The 19,280-nt window shown below is 35.1% G+C and overlaps 1 pseudogene; it reads right to left on the bottom strand.

Annotated features, from left to right (window-relative positions):
- Positions 1-553: 553 nt before the first annotated feature.
- On the bottom strand, positions 554-7,868 carry LOC149250616 (putative mannitol dehydrogenase; annotated as a pseudogene).
- Positions 7,869-19,280: the final 11,412 nt, after the last annotated feature.

Genomic DNA, 19,280 nt, shown 5'->3' on the forward strand with positions numbered 1-19,280 from the left:
AAATGGATGCAAATAGCACCAAAAATGGGCTCTAGATGCAAAAAAAGAAGTAAAAAGGGACGCTAATCGCTGGTTTTGTTGTAGTGCTAATTCCCCTTGCACCTTCAATTAAAAAAAATAAATCTTCCTTTATATATATATATATATATATATATATATAATTAAAACTACATCTTCATACATTTAATTGTTAAAATATATAATAAATTTAACAAAATTAACTCATCTAAAAACATAAAATAACTACTAAATTAACTAATCCATAAATGTTCACAATGTTTGGTACAAACCAAAGAGATAGTTGAGTTGGTGTTAGTTATCTTTCACATTGCAGCCACTCATTTGAATCCGAAGGTTATAAACCTATTTGTTAAATATATTCAAATTTTCATGATATCATTGTTGTAATACTTATACTTACCAATTATTGCTCTTATACAAAAAGAAATTATTGGTCTTATACAAAAAGAAATTTCAATGCGTAGGTATACACAAATGAGTCAATCATAGATAATGAATTGTGTGCCTTAGAATTGCAACCATGATTGTGCCCTCACTGGGAATTTTGAATGGCTCCCTTTACCAAATCTAATGTCCTTTCTACCTTACTATCTGCTTCATCATCTTTACTTAACTCACCATCACTATTGTACAAGAACAGTCCTTGTCTTGGGTGGTTGCTCATCAACGAAGACAGCAAGGAAGAAGGGTTGTGGGTTTGGGCATGGGAAGTTCCATGAGAATCCACTGCATTACCATCTAGAGTATTGAGGTCTCCAGCATCACCATCATCATCAAAAGGGGCAGGCATGCTTAGGTCCAATAGTTTCACTCTTGCAGGCAACTGCTGCAGCTTAGGGGTCTCCTTGTTGCCACAACTAGTAATTATAGTATCTGAAGCTCCACTACCCTAATGGCATCTCCTTTGACCACCCAAAGCCTGACCTGAAGCAAAACCCTTTTTACAGATTGAGCATTCATGGATCCTTGGAAACTTCGTACCTGAAATAGCAGTAGACTCAACTGTCCTCGTTCCATCTTTAGCTTTGGCACCAGAAACCTTATAGCAGTAGACTCAATTGTCCTCGTTCCATCTTTGGCTTTGGCACCAGAAGCCTTAGTCCTCTCCTTTGCAAGAGACTTGTGGAAATTGCCAGGCAGTTGAGAGCCCAATCCAGTACTGATCTCGTCAGCTATGTCTTCTTCTAGGCTCTCATTCTCATAAAAAAATTAATTACACAAAATTAAACTATAACATAATTATGCAAACTTTATTACCCAAATTGTTCAAGCTCTCGGGCATCTATTACATTCTACGAGTTACAGTTCCTAGTTTCTCACATCCTCATTCAGCCATAAACCTACTCTTTTATGAGAGCTAAAAGCTTCCCCACCAACTATAACACATTTCCTGAGTTTCCTTCACCCCTCCAATCAAACTCCCCCCGAACAAATCGACGGGTTGCACACACCAATATTAAAATCAAATCCCAACTTGTCTTCGGTTTTATATAAAAGAGACAAACCACCCATCTCGGCAAGGCCTGCCGGAACTTGGCGCAGTTAAATTTTCCGAGGTTTTGAATCAATTGGGAGATTCTCGAAACTCGTTGATCCCATTCCAAACATGAACATGATTATATGGACAGAAAAGGAAGCCTTTTATGGCGAGTTTAGCCCATGTGCCCTAAAACAAAAATGGTTGCATGAGTTGGGATAATGATTAATTACCTCTGGAAGAAAACATATTATAATCAACTCATATAAATCAACTCACCCATATAAATCAACTTACAAACGTTTCACAAAAATATTATAATATTACAATACATTTTCACCCATATAAATCAACTCACAAACATTTCACTAAAATATTATTGGGCTTGCACCCAGTAACCAAGACTTCCCAAGAGGTCACCCATCCTGGATCTCCTCTGGCTCAAGCGCGCTTAACTGTGGAGTTTTCCCCACAATCAAGCCCACTTAGCTTGCCACCCCATTTGCAAAACCTTAGCAAGTATTGTGCCTCATGAACCATTCAAGAAGAGATCCCTTCACTCTTTTTTGAATTTAAGTATTAGGGGGTTTAAGCAATGCATTATATTAGATATCATTTTTGGGATTTAAATAGTTTGTTAAGGAAAAAAAACTCATCCATTGCCAACTCATTGAAATTTAAAAGTTAACATTAAAACCATAAAACTAATATTATAATATCTATAATATTATATTAATATAAATGTATGATTGAAACAGGCATTCAAGTGAAAACAAATACGATGATATAAAATATTCATTTGAACAATATAGTGCTATAACAAATATCACTATATAGGGTTCAACCAAATTAATGAGCTTCATAGTCTTCATAGTCTACCCAAGTGAGCATCTCATAGTTTATAAAAAAAAAAAAAAAAAAAAACTTGTCTCATATATATATATATATATATATATATATATAATATATATATATATATTTATTCACATTCCTGTTTATTTTAAATTGAGGAACTTTTGCCCGGCCGACTTGGAAGACCTGTACGAATGGGCTAGTGACGAAGAAGTGATCAAGTTCATGACATGGGAAGCTTTTAAATCCAAGGAGAAACTCAGGGAGTTTCTGCTGAAGGTGGTGATTCCTCATCCATGGTTCAAGGCTATATGTTTCAGAGGGAAGCCTATTGGTCACGTCATGCTCAAACAAGGAACCGATATTCACAACTACCGTACTATAACTAAACTAAAATGAAATTGAATCAAATGTTTTGTGCAATCTCACCCATGTTGGAAAACTATTAGGAAGTCGTTGAAGACGCAAAAGGAAATTAACTGCACAGAAAGTCAAAGTCTAGCAAGCGTCCATCACTTTTGGCATCAGCTCAAAAATCCGCTCAGAATTCCTGCATGCAGCACAAGGCTTCTTAGGTCTTTATATTTAACTTCTGATACATACAAGGAATCTAGAAACCCTGCAAGTAAAACAACCGAGAACTCTGGACTTCACAATCCTCCGTGAACCTGCGTACTGGTTTTCCTGGGAAAACACTGCAAATAACACTTAAAACCATGATGAACTCGCTTCTTTCAATAGATAAGAGTAGTGGCGCAACTTTCAAGCCACGTTATTGCATAAACCAACCGCCCACGATAAAAAGACGCAACATCATGGCATAAAACAACAACCCACGTAGTGACTTAACTTTAAAGCCATATCATTCCATAAACAACGCATATCATTCCATAAACAATGCAGGATAATTAAATCATGTAACAGATGTCAAATCTGGCAAAAAATAGACGAAAATGCAAAGGGAACTGATTCGAAAGAAAGGGTATCAACTTCTCATTGTCCCAAAAGTACAAAGGGAGGCTTATATACTTATGAAGTTAGGAATGGTTGAATTTCTAAGAATGATTAAAAAGTAAAAGTATTTTTCAAAAACATATTAAAAACTGAAAATATTGTATTGTCACTTTGGGTATTGGTTAACTTTTACACAAACATATGCTTCCACAATTGTAACTCTTCTCCAACATTGATTCATTTTCTTCGTGAAACCTGCCACATTAGTGCAGTGTAATAGGAAATATTGTAAAGAAAGGTTGAGAAATCTTTCTTTATATATAAATATATATTTTTAAAATGTTTTGAATTGATTTAAAAATGAGCAGTTTGTATCAAATCTACTGTGCTTGTCCCAAGTAAGATACAATTTTGATATTTCATTTACTTAATTATTCATAAATCGTTGCTGTGAACTTTGCATGGTCTTTCCATAAATTTGACCGCACCAAAAATGGGATCCATAGATTTAGAGAAGCCCACTCTTGAATAAACTCCATTTCTAATTTTTCATTTTTTAATTCTGGTAGTGACATGTAGCATATTTCCTTCGGGTTGGCATCTCCTCACATATCACCTTAAGAGGGATTGATAGAGTCAGAAGTTCAACAATTGTTTTTGTGGAATTCTGAATTAGGCTCTTAAATATATTAAATTATAATTTTTATAAACCACTGCCATTGTACATAATTGAATTAAATGTAAACTTTATAAACCACATACATGTTATTAGTAAGTAATCTTAAAAGTAACATGTTAAGAGTGAGATGGTTCATAAAATGACTTAATGCAATGTAAAAAAAAATTATTAATGTTTAAAACATTGGTGAATCCATATCCAAATTTAAATTTGAAATTTGGTAACTTATACACACACACATCAACCGGATTTAGCTCAGGTGGTTGGCATAAATGTTGATAACAAGTTAGTAAGTAATCTTAAAAGTAACATGTTAAGAGTGACATGGTTCATAAAATGACTTAATGTAATGTAAAAACAAATTATTGATGTTTAAAACACCGGTGGATCTATATCCAAATTTAAATGTGAAATCTGTGTAACTTATACACACACACACACATCAACCAGATTTAGCTCAGGTGTTTGGAATAAATGTTGTTAACTTGTTATCGCCCCCAAATAGGTTCAATCCCTCCATGTGATGTATTGAGTTCATAATGGATATTTTTTGTAAGGACCGAAACATTTATATTCCTCATATGGAATATAAAGAGATTTCTTATGGAAAAAAATATTTTCCTCTTCACTCTTCAACCAGCAAACAAGCAATTCAAAATTAGTGATGAAAGGAATATCTTTCTTTTTATTTTTACATGATCATTAACCAAATAAGAACAACATGAGTAAACAAATATCTATTACAAAATAAATTCAACAATAGAATTGAAAGAAACGTTATTGTAGGAGGTCCTGTTTCACCTAGCAGTCCAGCATCTTCCAGCTTTCATAACAACAACTCCTATTCCAAGCAAATGTGGGGAACGAGAGGACTATGCTATTGCCCTAATTCCCTTGCACCTTCATTTAAAAAAATTACATCTTCCTTCATATATATATATATATATATATATATATATATAACTACATCTTCCTACATTTAATTCTTAAAATATGTAATAAATTTAACAAAATTAACTCATCTAAAAACATAAAATATCTACTAAATTAACTAATCCATAAATGTAAAATAACTACAAATTCACAACGAAATTTTCTCATTGATGTTGGGAATCGGTGAAATCATGTTCACAATGTTTGGTACAAACCAAAGAGATAGTTGAGTTGGTGTTAGTTATCTTGCATAGAGCAGTCACTCATTTGAATCCAAAGGTTATAAAGCTATTTGTTAAATATTTTCAAAGTTTCATGATATCATTGTTGTAATACTTAAAAAGAAATTATTGGTCTTATACAAAAAGAAATTATTGGTCTTATACAAAAAGAAATTTATATGCGTAGGTATACATAAATGAGTCAATCACAGATAATGAATGGTGTGCCTTACAATTGCAACCATGATTGTGCCCTCGTTGGGAATTTTGAATGGCTCCCTCTACCAAATCTAATATCCTTTCTACCTTACTATCTGCTTCATCATGTTTACTTAAATCAGCATCACTATTGTACAAGAACAGTCCTTGCCTTGGGTGGTTTCTCATCAACGAAGACAGAAAGGAAGGAGCGTTGTGGGTTTGGGCATGGGAAGTTCCATGAAAATCCACTGCATTACCATCCAGAGTATTGAGGTCTCTGGCATCACCATCATCATCAAAAGGGGCAGGCATGCTTAGGTCCAATAGTTCCACTCTTGCAGGCAGCTGTTGTAGCTTAGGGGTCTCCTTGTTGCCATAACTAGTAATTATAGTATCTGAAGCTCCGCTACCCCAATGGCGTCTCTTTTGACCACCCAAAGCCTTACTTGAAGAAAAACATTTTTTACAGATTGAGCATTCATGGATCCTTAGAATCTTCTTACCTAAAATAGCAGTAGACTCAATTGTCCTCGTTCCATCTTTGGCTTTGGCACCAGAAACCTTAGTCCTCTCCTTTGCAAGAGAATTGTGGAAATTTCCAAGTAGCTGAGAGCCCAATCCAGTACTGAGCTCGTTAGCTATGTCTTCTTCTAGGCTCTCATTCTCATAAATAAATTAATTACACAAAATTAAACTATAACATAATTATGCAAACTTTATTAACCAAATTGTTCAAGCTCTCGGGCATCTATTACATTCTACGAGTTACAGTTCCTAGTTTCTCACATCCTCATTCAGCCATAAACCTACTCTTCTATGAGAGCTAAAAGCTTCTCACCAGCTATAACACATTTCCTGAGTTTCCTTCACTCCTCCAATCAAACTCCCCACAACAAATCGATGGGCTGCACACACCAAAATTAAAATTAAATCCCAGCTTCCATGTGATTAACACCCAAATTCTTGTTAAAGAAAACAGTAGAGAAATCCAAAATTTAGAGATAGCATTACTGCCTAAGCTGTGGATGCCTTTGACACTCTCAGTTTGATTGAAATATAATTTTGTTCATATCTTTTATCTACAAGACAAAAGGGCACGGAGGACTTACCCATAACAACAGTCGGAGCAGCAAATTGCACAGGCTTTTCTGGCAAACCATCTATGACCAACTTACCATTCACCTTTAGCAAATTAAGGAGGGGCTTCACAGCATGATTAGCAGAGACTGTGTCAATAATATATTCTACAGACTTGACTGCAGCCTGCATCTATTTCTCATCTTTGCTGATGACAAAGTGATCTACTCCTAAAATTTCTCTCACTTCCTTTTCCTTGCTAGGCGATGTACTTATCACCGTCACTTGCAACCCAAAAGCTTTTCCAAATTTGACAGCCATGTGTCCCAAACCGCCAAGCCCCACCACGCCCAGGCTCTTTCCAGGCTCCGTCATCTGGAAATATTTCATGGGGCTGTACACCGTTATTCCCGCACATATAAAATTTGGTGCAGCGGCATCCAAGGGAATATTCTCTGGTACCTTCACCACAAAACTACTTACAACCCACAAACCACCCAAATTATTAAAACCCTATTTAACCAATATAAAGAAAAAGTATTAATGCCATTTGTCTCCGGTTTTATATAAAAGAGACAAACCACCCATCTCGGCAAGGCCTGCCGGAACTTGGCGGAATTAAATTTTCCGAGGTTTTGAGTCAATTGGGAGATTCCCGAAACTTGTTGATCCCATTCCAAACATGAACAAGATTATATGGACAGAAAAGGAAGCCTTTTATGGTGAGTTTAGCCCATATGCCCTAAAACAAAAATGGTTGCATGAGTTGGGATAATGATTAATCACCTCTGGTTACAAACCATCAAGTATGAGTAACCTCCAAAAGTGACAGAACAATCAACATCGGTGCTACCATACGTCCAAATGACCACCTCACAATACTGTTCTTGGCCTTTGCTACAAGAATCGCAATGACGGCAACTTCCAACCTTACAGGCCACGCCCACACAATCTCCAGAAGAAAAATTCTTCACTTCTGAACCAACTTCAACTACTATACCTACTATTTCATGGTTGCAAAAATAGAATTGCGAGTAAATTAAAATTGAGCATGAACTTCTAGGCATATACTCTTTCTCTCTTGCTATTTGATGTGAAGCAGTGTTGAAGATCATGAAGACATTACCCAGGAACGATTGGGTATTGGGAAGCTTTCCATTCATTACCAATTTTATGTAGATCAGTGTGATAGATTCCGCAGTATACTATCTTGAAAGTAACATCATGTGGCCAGTTTCCCTTTCAAGGCAATTTAAATGTAAGTTTTTTTCAAATGGGTATCAATAGAAGCAAACAATTTAAATGTAAGTTTTCTGCAAATGGGGATCAATAAAAGCAGTTATGAGAGTAAAGCGAGGAGAAACTTGCGAGTGGAATTGAAGGGCGAGAGAATTCCTGACTCGTCTCTAGCAGCCCATCCTTGAACATTAGGCTGACCTACTTCCTTAACCATCTTCTTTTCTTCACAACACACATAAATAAATTTGATTCACTTAGAAGGAGCAGCTAAGCAGAGGAATATAAAGAACAGATTTGAGGAGACAACAGGTGTTGGGATGGGTATTTAAAAGGTCAAGTATGGCAGGATATAGCAGGATGACCACTGAATAATCGAGAGCTAAATTCATAGTTAGGCAGCAAGGCAGGTCGTGCACAGTAGAAACCGGAAACATTATTGTAGCAGGTTGTGGAAGGACCCAGAAACATTATTGCAGGAAGTCGTGGAAGAGCAGAAAGCGGAAAGTGGGAGGAGCAGAAATCGGAAAGCGGTTTTGGTGAGGGAGGAATAGTCCGATAACATATGCTAGATGTCAATTAAACCAGATGCTAGTGGGACGCCAGATGTCAATCAGAGAATCAATAGGTAGACGACTAAACTCATTCAAAGGAAGGCCTATCGGCCTAATAAATATAAAATAATAATATACAATTTAATTGACAACAAATAAAATGTAGTTTTGAATAAGAAATGATTGTTTTAAAAACGACAACAAATAACGGGCTTGCCATCGGCCATTTAAAGTGCCCCGATAGCGCCCATTCACCCTACATATCAATGCAGAGGTTGTATGTTCGAATACCATAATATATCGTACCTTTTTATCAACGTTTCAGATTTCCTCACGTCCCATCTTCGGAACTGGCTATCCCTGTTGTTGCGGTGTTCAGCCTCCTGTAGCATCGTGTCCATTTGCAATTGCCAAACATGTTGCGTCCCATCTTGTATCGTAGGTGCCCATATCATCCCTGCATCATCCATTTTAAATTTGTAATTGGGAGCACATGAATTTTTGAAATTTATCCTACATCTTTCAGTCCATCTGAATTAGAGTGGGATATTATGTTTTGTAGAGAGGGAGAGTAGGTCTTCGATCAAAATTATATATTTTTTATGGCAATGTTGGGCATATTTTTAGGGATTCACATACTATAAAATATTGGGCATATTTTTAATCATTAACACAGTAATATGTTAGAAATGGTAATTAGGAGTTGATTAAAATTAATGAGTGAGTTAAATGAATGTTGAGCGTTGAGTGGTGAGTCAAGATGAGTGATGGATAAAGAGTTAAGTGCAATCCATATTTAGAGCATGAGTTAACTGAGTTAAGTGTGTGTGCATGTCAAGATATTCTAGGCAAATCACTAATTAGAAAGGTTTAAATACCCTTCACTTCACCGGGTTCATTGTAAGAATCATGTTTTGTATGACCAATAAAAAAGCAGCACCTCATATATTTTGTGTGTGAATTTGTGTTTTGAGTCCTCTACCTTTCCAATAAATTAAAGTGAATTCCTCTGCCTTTACAACAATTTGGTATCAGAGTGGTTACAAAGAGCCAAAAAACAAATCAACAATAGTGAAATAGAAGAGAGAAATATTTTTTCCTATAACACTCCTTACAGTGGTATTCAGAGTGTTATAATGTTGTTGGGCTTAGCATAGAACCACGTTAAAGATGAAAAACTTACCGCATATGCAGGTTATCTTTACCGTATAGAGAATTCATACGCAGGTCTCAACCAGTCACGGCCACGTTAACCAAGTCAAGAAAATTTGTTTAAATCGTCATGTGGTGACCGCTGACTCATAAAAATTTGTTACGGAAGGGCTTTTTTAAAAGTTCGGTGGATTCTTTTTACCCATATTAAAGTGTTAGGGTTTTTTAAGGACGGATTTATTAAAAGTTTATGGGTTATTCCCCGTGATAAATGTTTATAAAATATGAAAGTTTTGCCATAAAGATGGAAGGATTTTAACATAAAAGGTATTCGAAGGTTTTTAGAGTCATTTTTTGATATATTGAAAAGTTCAAGTTTATAAAGGTTTTTGCTTTTTTTATATAAAAAGATATTCTATAAATAGATCTGTTTTATATATAAAAAAGCATAAGGGATTTTATAAAAGATTTTATAAAAAAAAATTATTGGCAAGAGAATTTGGGGCTTTGTAAAATTCTTCAGTTATTTGGTCTTTTTAAGTATGACAGTGTTTTGGTAAATATTGTGTCTTATGGGGCACATATTGAAAATCATATTTTTTTGGGGGGCGATATGGAAGATACGATCAAGAAATCAGCAAAACAACCATAAAAAAAAGGAATGACATCAGTCATGGGTCGCAAACCGCAACTGAAGGAATGACATCAGTCATGGGTCTGCAACCTCATAACTCAGCTATTGAGGATGAAGTTCATGAAGACAAATTTCATTATTTAGAGTCCAGACAATGAGAAACAGTTTTATGGCCTTGATGAATTGTATGGTTCGAAAGTGGACAATGTCTCTAGTATGTATGAGCCAATGCCTAGTGTTTCCTAGCATGTAGGTGAGTCATCTCATTACAAGGTTGATTGGATTCATGTCTACACACAAATAGAGAGCGATACTTCAGAGCAGAAATTAAGTTTTTCATGTAATTATAAAGAAACAGAACCAGACATGGCTCAGGAAATTGTTGATTCTTCAAACAGCTTTGAACTTGAAGGCATTATTGATGTGTTCGCTAGTTCGGGAATGCCTAGACTCTGTTCTAGTTCCCTAGTATTAATATTAATGATGTGTTCCCTTTGCTATAATGATTTCAATACTCCATTAAACAAGCCCAACCTTACCGATAGTAATGATGTGTTCCTTTTTCAGTTATGGATGAATCTGTTCTTGAAAATGCAGTCAGTGCTGAGGAGACTGTTCAAAATAAAATCAATTCTTAAGACAATACTGATTTGTTTCCTTGTCCAGGTATTATTCTTCAAGAAAAAATATGGGTTTCCTCTGTATTTATAGTAATGATGTGTTTTCTCCACATTTATAAGTGTTTTTACTCCATGAAACACAACCCAGCCACTAAATATGTGCTTGAGCATTGATTAATTGTTAGAGTATGGGTAATCTCCACTTAAGACCACATGGTGAACCACTACCTTTATGTCTCCATATACATAAAGGTGTGCTGCTTTAGAAGAGCACCAATATGCAATAAAGAACCCTAAAATATGCTTGGAAAATGAAAAAACATAAAATAATGTAGAGTACTGGTGGCAAAGAGGGTATAAAAACCCAGAATTATGTTTAACCCTCCAATATAGTTGATTGCACATGGAATAAGTGAATTCATATGAATGAAAATGCAGTAAATGCCCATGAGCTCTGGTTTCATCAATTCATGAGTAAATGTTGGTGTGGGATTAAACCAAATAATGTCAATCTCATGCCTCATACTTCTCAAAAATCCAAGCTACAAATATCATGGCTTTGTATTATACCTATGCGCAGATTTGTGGAGATTTGAGATGTTCAGAGGAGAATCAATCGTATTTTCATAACACCCCTCTAGAACCTATTTCATGCTAACGAATTAGAGTCTAGTGCCAAACACATTATCACATATTCAAGCAAAAGATCATCCCAGTGCATCTCCTAGAATGGTAGATATCAAGTAACTCAATGTGGCCATTTATTGCATAGAAGTTGAAATATATAACAATGAGCCAATGGGGTGTGCATTTACATAAAAGGATGAACTCATTTCTCAAAACACACCCAAAGGAACTAGGATTGTTACAATGTTTTATGTTGGCTTAGGTTGCAACACTATCATGTTATAAGACACAATTGCATATAAAAGGTTATACTCCATGGGATACATAAAGAAATTCCTTTTCTTTTCTTAATTAGAAAGGAGACAGTTTTTCATTGACAAGAAAGAATTGTTATTTAGAAAGGAGGCATCATCCAATGAAGTTCGAGATGTTGAAGAATGCAGCATACAGTACATTTCAGCTACTTCTATTCAGGAAAATCCCATCTCACTTGTTAATAATGAACTCACGAGTATGGGTTTAAGAATTCAGATGCAATTGAAAGATATCAAGATCATGTAGTTGAAAAAGAAGAGCAAATTGAACAAGTTTACAAAAGTGAAACTCACGATGATGAAGAACGAAAATCACATAAGAATTATAACAGTAGCCAAAATGATGGTTTTCCCATGTTGTATAATGCAACTTCTTTGAAATTTGGAGATCATCAACTGATTCATTCATCATACGACGAACCTCAAGAAGCTTATGAGAATATTCGAGTTTGAGATGTTAGTCTGCAACCTCATAACTAAGCTATTGAGGATGAAGTTCATGAAGACAAATTTCATTATTCAGAGTCTAGACAATGACAAACAGTTTTATGGCCTTGATGAATTGTATGGTTCCAAAGTGGACAGTGTCTGTAGTATGTATGAGCCAATGCCTAGTGGTTCCCAGCATGCAGGTGAGTCATCTCATTACAAGGTTGATTGGATTTGTGTCTACACACAAATAGAGAGCGATACTTCAAAGCAGAAATTTAGTTGTTCATGTAATTATAAAGAAACAGAACCAGACACGGCTCAGGAAATTGTTGATTCTTCAAACAGTTTTGAAGGCAGTATTATGTGTTCGCTAGTTTAGGAATGCCTTGACTCTATTCTAGTTCCCCTAGTATTAATATTAATGATGTGTTCCCTTTGCTATAATGATTTCAATACTCCATTAAACAAGCTCAACCTTACCGACAGTAATGATGTGTTCCTTGTTCAGTTATGGATGAATTTGTTCTTGAAAAAGCAGTCACGGCTGAGGAGACTGTTCAAAATAAAATCAATTCTTAAGACAGTACTGATTTGTTCCCTTGTTCACATATTATTCTTCAGGAAAAAAAATGGGTTTCCTTTGTATTTATAGTAATGATGTGTTTTCTCCACATTTATAAGTTTTTTTACTCCATGAAACACAACCCAGCCACTAATGATCTGTTGCAATAATTCTAGAACAAATTAAACGAGCCAGGCTTCTAGATAATAATGATATGTTCCCTTGTTGAGGTATAATTGATTCTATTCTTGAAACAGAAGAAACATTTCAATCGATTTTGTAGACTATAACAATGTGTTCCCTCATCAAGGTATGTATGATTTTGTGAAGATCAAGCCGATGAAAAATGCAGTAAAGAGTATCTTCAAGAAAATCCCATATCACTTGTTAATGATGAAGGTTTAGAGGATGAATTGAATGATTCAAAAACCACTAAAGGGTATCAGGTCTCTGTAGTTGAAAGCGAAGAGCAAATTGAATAGTTTTCCAAGAGTGAAACTCAGAATGCTCAAGAAAGTGTATCTCCTAAGAACTACAATGAGGAAGCTCGAGAGGCTGTGAAGGATGAAGCTCATGAAATCAAGTCTTATTTTTCAAACAAGAGCAAAGTGTGTTTTGGACTTGATGAGTTCAATGGTCCTCAAAAGGAGGAAGATGAAAACCAACAGATTTATGAGAATGAAGCTTATGAAAGTGAACCAATGGATTGTGGCTCCAAAATTAAAAAACAAACTTCAATTTGATGCAGACAATTTGAATGGTGCTCACCAATTCGAACTCCTGCTAAAGGCTTTGTCTCTAGAAAATCTGTCACAGCTGGAATCATATAGTGAAGGTCAACATCCCTGGAATGCAATGAAGAGGAGTTTTTAGTTCTAAATGATGTTCAGAAATGTCACATCTCACTGGTTAATGATGAAGCCCAAGAAGATAAATTGAGTGATCCCAAAACTAAAGTAGGATATCATGACTCTATATATCAAAGAGAGGAGCATTATGAACCTACTTCGAGGGGGCAACCTCCTTTACATTACACAAATGAACAATTCCTGGATGATACAAATGACAAGGCCTCCTTTCTATATATAGGAGTCTAAGGGGTCATAATATAATCAGAGCTGACATAAAAATAATAATGTAAGGGCACAATAATAACAATAGTGGGCTTCTATGTGGCACAATAATAACAATATGGGGACTACATGGGTACAACAATATAATAAGGGGTTTGTACTAATAACAATAAGGGGTTACACTAGTAGTATAGGGGCCTAACACTCAGTGTTGGAATTAAAGCTCCAAAATCAACGACATGTATCGTAGGATAACTATATCAGGGTGCTGACTTGGTATACTCACAAGAGTCTATCCATGGGAAATTGATTCTGATATTGGTCGAAACTTGTTCCAGCTACAGAATAATTAATCTTCAAGACATATTCATGTGTTTACTTTTGATAATATCTATAACAGGGCATTTGGCATGGAGCCCTACTGCTTGAGTCCAAGCCTTCTGGATGTTCCCTTTACCAAGGAAATAGAGGTTGCGGGGGAGGTAGCTACGCTTAGATTCATGATGCCCAAGTTTGCATAGAGATTCATGAGACGATTAGGGGTAGGCATCGATGTCAAACTCAAATATGCCTTAAAGATCATTGACGAGTTTGTTATGGACATCATTTCCTCGTGCAAGAAACAATTTAGCAGCACCTCCAGAACTATTCATAAGGTGCCTGAGGACTTACTATTTGTGTTCATGAGATCTCGAGACGATTATGGGTTCTTGTATTTTGAAATTTCATTGCGAGATGTTTATTTAAATTTTAGTTTTATTGGCCATGACACAATGCCTGTAGCACTCTCATGGTTTGTTTGACTTCTCCTTCAACATCCCCACATCAAATATCAAATCGTGGAGGAGATTTATAGAATTTTAGAAGGAAGAAAGTAATTAGAAGGTAATAAGGATCCAAAAATTTCAGTAAACAGGAGTTGAAACAAATACATTATGCACATGCCTATCTCTCCAAGGGGTTGAGCCTCTACCCACCTATTCCAATAGAAATGAAACAATTCTCGGAGGACGTGGTGTTGCCATACGACACAATAGTTAACAAAGGTACGATCATATTAAAAAATCATTTACGTGATGGGACAGATGGAAAGCATATGGGGGATAGTAGAATTTATAAGTAAGCTAAGTAAGCACCAAGGGATTCGTATAGCATAATTGATAATTACATGATCAAGAATGGATTTTTTAGAGGAAACATTAAGACTACCTTGTACAGAAAGGTAAATGAGCATGGACATATTTTGATTGTTTGCTTGTATGTAATGAGCATGGATAGATTTTTATTGTTTATTTGTATGTGGATGACATGATTTATACCGGTGATCTCGAGTTAGATTAATTTAAAGCAACCATGAAGAAAAAATTGAAATCACAGATCTTGGTCTTATGAAATATTTTCTTGGCATAGAAGTTGAGAAATTCGAGAAGGGAATTTTTATTTCTCAAAATAGATATGCTAAATATTTGTTGAAAACATTGAGGATGGAAAATTGTAAACCTACCCCTACACCATGTATAAAGTTAAGGATGATGAAGGATCAAATTTCAATCCAACTCTAATCAAAATATTGGTTGGCAACCTCACGTGTTTCACAGCTACAAGACCGGATATTATGCAAGGATTTAGTTTGATTTCCAAGTTTATGGAGACTCCAAAAGACTCAAATTGGAGAGCGGGAAAAATAATTCTAATATACATAGTAGGAACTACAAATTGTAGCATAATGTATGCAAGGACAGAGAAGAAGGATTTAATTGCATATATAGATAGTGATTTGCACACAATATGGATGATATGAGGAACTCTTTTGGTTGTGTCTTCCATCTTAGTTCAAGTGTGATTTCATGGGAATATAAGAAGCATCCTATTGTGACACTTTCGTTAGCAGGAGTAGGATATGTAGTAGCAACATCAACAACATGTCAAGCAGTGTGGTTAAGAACAATATTGGATGGACTCAAGCAGAAACAACAAGGATCAACAACAATATATTGTGAAAACACCTCAAGCATTGCACTATCCAATAATAGTGTGTTTTATCAGAAGAACAAGTATATTGATACTAGATAAAATTTTGTTAGATAACTTCTAAGCAATGGAGAAGTTGACTTGCTACCTTGTAAATCGACTGATCAATTGGCTCATATGTTTACTAAGTCATGATCGAAAGATCTATTTGAGTTTCACAGAGGAAACTTGGGTGTTGTAATCCTAGCTAAGACATAGACCAACAAACATGTTTGAGTTGTCATGAGTTATGTCTTAGTTTAGCTGTTGTAATTAAGGGGAGTGTTAAAAATTTCTAATTACTCATGCATGGAGAGTTATCAAAGATTAGAGAGTCAATTAACTAAATCAAGTTGAGTCAAGTTGAGTTAAGTCTTATTTTAGTTAAAGCAGAATCTAGAGTGTGGTTGCATGTCAAAGTTATTTTGAGAGAGTCACTAGTTGTAAAGGTTAAATACAGTACAACGGGTTCATTATAATTTTGTGTGATCAATAGAAGAGCCGCAACTTGTGTTATTGTGTGTGTGAAATTTGTACCTATCCTCCTCTGCCTTTCCAACAAGTACTACACAAACAAAATTTATATTCATTAATCATTATCACATACACATCCACAAAGTTGTGCTCTTGGTTTTCACCCACAACACTGATTAAATGTGGAATCATCAAACTAACTTGGCTTGAATTTTTTCTAGCTAATGCTTTATGCAAACTCAGGCTAGACTTCCAATATTGGACTTACTATTTCTAACGCCAACCATTTTCAAAAGCAGAATAAAATAATTATTACAATTATTATCTATATAGTTATTAATAAAATAATTATTTTGGATTTGTAAATGTAAAAAATTGTAAACCAATCATACTTTCTTACCAGTTATCATTACCATTTCTTTACGGTTTATTTCAGGTCCTTTTCTTTAACATATTATTTAAAAGATGGTGGTTTTTAAAACGATCATTTTTTATTCAAAACAACCATTTATTTGCGGTCAATTAAAGTGTATATTAATATTAATAGAAACAGGAATCCACGAAGATACACATCATTGCCGGTACTAAAACCATTGTAATATATTTGATGAATGTTTATTATATATCTCTAGTATCATACAAGCCCGCTACAGATTCCAAAATATGCTTGGACTTAGGGAATGGAAGTCACATTGATATTGTTACTGATGTCTAAACAACATAGCTAAATAGTAGACAGTGTCTAACGGCTCCTTTCAGGTGGACGTAGTTACGCAGGAAAGTTTCCTTAACAAATCCGGCCTTCTCCAGAACTCTGGCCGACGCCACGTTTTCAGGGAGCACAAGAGCTTCAATTCTCTTCACTCCCTGCAATTCTTTGAATCCCATTTTAAGTGCTGTTGTCACCGCTTCGGTGGTGAAGCCCATCCCCCAGTATCTTCTAGCGATGGCGTACCCCATCTCGGCTCGGCAGTTGTGAATACCGGTTCCTTGCTTGAGCATGACGTGACCAATAGGCTTCCCTCTGAAACATATAGCCTTAAACCATGGGTGAGGAATCACCACCTTCAGCAGAAACTCCCTGAGATTCTCCTTGGATTTAAAAGCTTCCCATGTCATAAACTTGGTCACTTCTTCGTCACTAGCCCATTCGTAAAAGTCTTCCAAGTCTGCCGGGCAGAAGTTCCTCAATTGGACTTGCCCAACACTAAAACTGCCACGCTTAGCTTCCATTCTTTCGATCTTCGACTCTCTCAAATGCTCAGTTCTGGCTCAGCGATTCGCAATGGAATCTGTAATTTAAATGGACAATATCTCCTATGAGTTTGCAGCACGGCAACACTAGTCGAGTTGGATGAATGCTGGGGTGAAGATGGTGGAATTTATAAACACTCAAAACTGCGTCACATGCCGATAAATGTAATGTGGAGGTCGGCAATGAATTCCTATCGAATGCTGACTGCGTCACAAAAGTCGATTGGAACGCAATAGTCTAGCAACATAGAATCGCTCAGACAATCTAATATGAAGATGCATAGTATTGCAGAGGTCGGCAGAGTTAAATAAAGAGATTACAGGGGAAAATAATCATAATATTTTCAGATGAGTTCCGCAGACGCCCAAAGATTTCCTTCATTTCCTTTTACAGTTTGGACAGTTTGAAACGGACAGAAATAAAAGATTCCTAACGAGGCATGTGTTTCATCTGCCCAATATAAGATTTAGAGTGAGATCCCTAGAGGGCTGACTGAGTTTCGCAGAATTATCTGGAAGAAATATTTTCAACACTTCCGAATATGCCCAGTAGCAGCTATGGTGTCGTTTCCTTATTCCACTCTGACCCAGAAAAGAGGGATTTTTATGGTCTGTGCTCGAGAATTTGATCCGCATTTCGTATATGCAGAGGGTCGAAAAGGAAAATGCAAAAAGTGGGTTACTGAAATTTTTAATATTCTAATAATTTATATATATATATTATAATATATATATATATTCTAATAATATATATATATATATTACTTTAAATATATATATTCTAATAATTTATATATATATTTTACCTTACATTGTTTATAAATAATCAGAAGTGTTTTTTAATTTTTATTATTTTATTTAAAATTATATAAAATTATATTATATAATATAGGTATTTTATATAATTATATTATATTATTAAAATTATTTATATTATGTTATTTAAAATTATATAAAAATTTTACTTATTTTTAACCAGAATATAATGAGATTGAGATTATAAAGTTTTTATTATAATCTACTATATTTTTTCATTTAAAATATATATATTTTTAAAGGATGTGTGTCAATTCTAAATTGAGTAGGGACTAAATTATACATGGTCTAATATGTAAAATAAGCTTTTCCGCCTTAGAATATGAAGCAGTGATCATGCAATGCATTACTTGTAGTGGACATACCTTGATGCGGTTATCTTATATTCTATGCTAGCAAATATCATCTGAATGCTTGGCAACACAGGTCTCTCTCTGTGCAGAGGTCTAATCACTGAGCAATGCGACTTTGGTATCCACCCAACCTATTGATTTTATAACTGCCAAGTTCTAGTCCCTAAATTATTACGGCATATATATTAGCAATTGTTCCAAAAGATACAAACAGAAGCTGATAGGATTATTAAATTGGAATTGTTGAATTTTTCTAGAAGAGTTAATTGGTTTGTGGAAAACTTTGTTTTCTTGGACTGGATCATTGTGCAATCACTTTTCTTTAGATGTTTTGTTTATATCTATATTACAAGGAATACATTGAATGTATTATTTCATTTTAGAGTAAGTTAATTACCCAAAATCAAGAAACTTCTATAGATGGCCAAGCGTATACAAAAAATACATCTCATTCATATGCAATACCAAATCCCTCTTTCCTTTTCTCTGAGTAAAATTTCAAAACCATGAACATATGCTCTTTCATATGCACAATAAACCCAACTTCTAAAATTTCAATGCTTGGATGCGACGATTGTTAATGCATAAAAAGTTCTATCGGCCTAAACATAATCATCGCACATATTCGACGTATATAAACATAATCATCGTACATACTCGACATACACACTTATTGCCAAATGAAATCTATTCAAACAAAAACCAAAACCGCATATGGTTTTCTCATAATTATAAACATCCACTTCCTGGCAGA

This window comes from Pinus tabuliformis, chromosome 7 (assembly GCF_031772625.1).
Source record: "Pinus tabuliformis cultivar Carrire ecotype Pingquan chromosome 7, CPIR1, whole genome shotgun sequence".
Classification (NCBI taxonomy): domain Eukaryota; kingdom Viridiplantae; phylum Streptophyta; class Pinopsida; order Pinales; family Pinaceae; genus Pinus; species Pinus tabuliformis.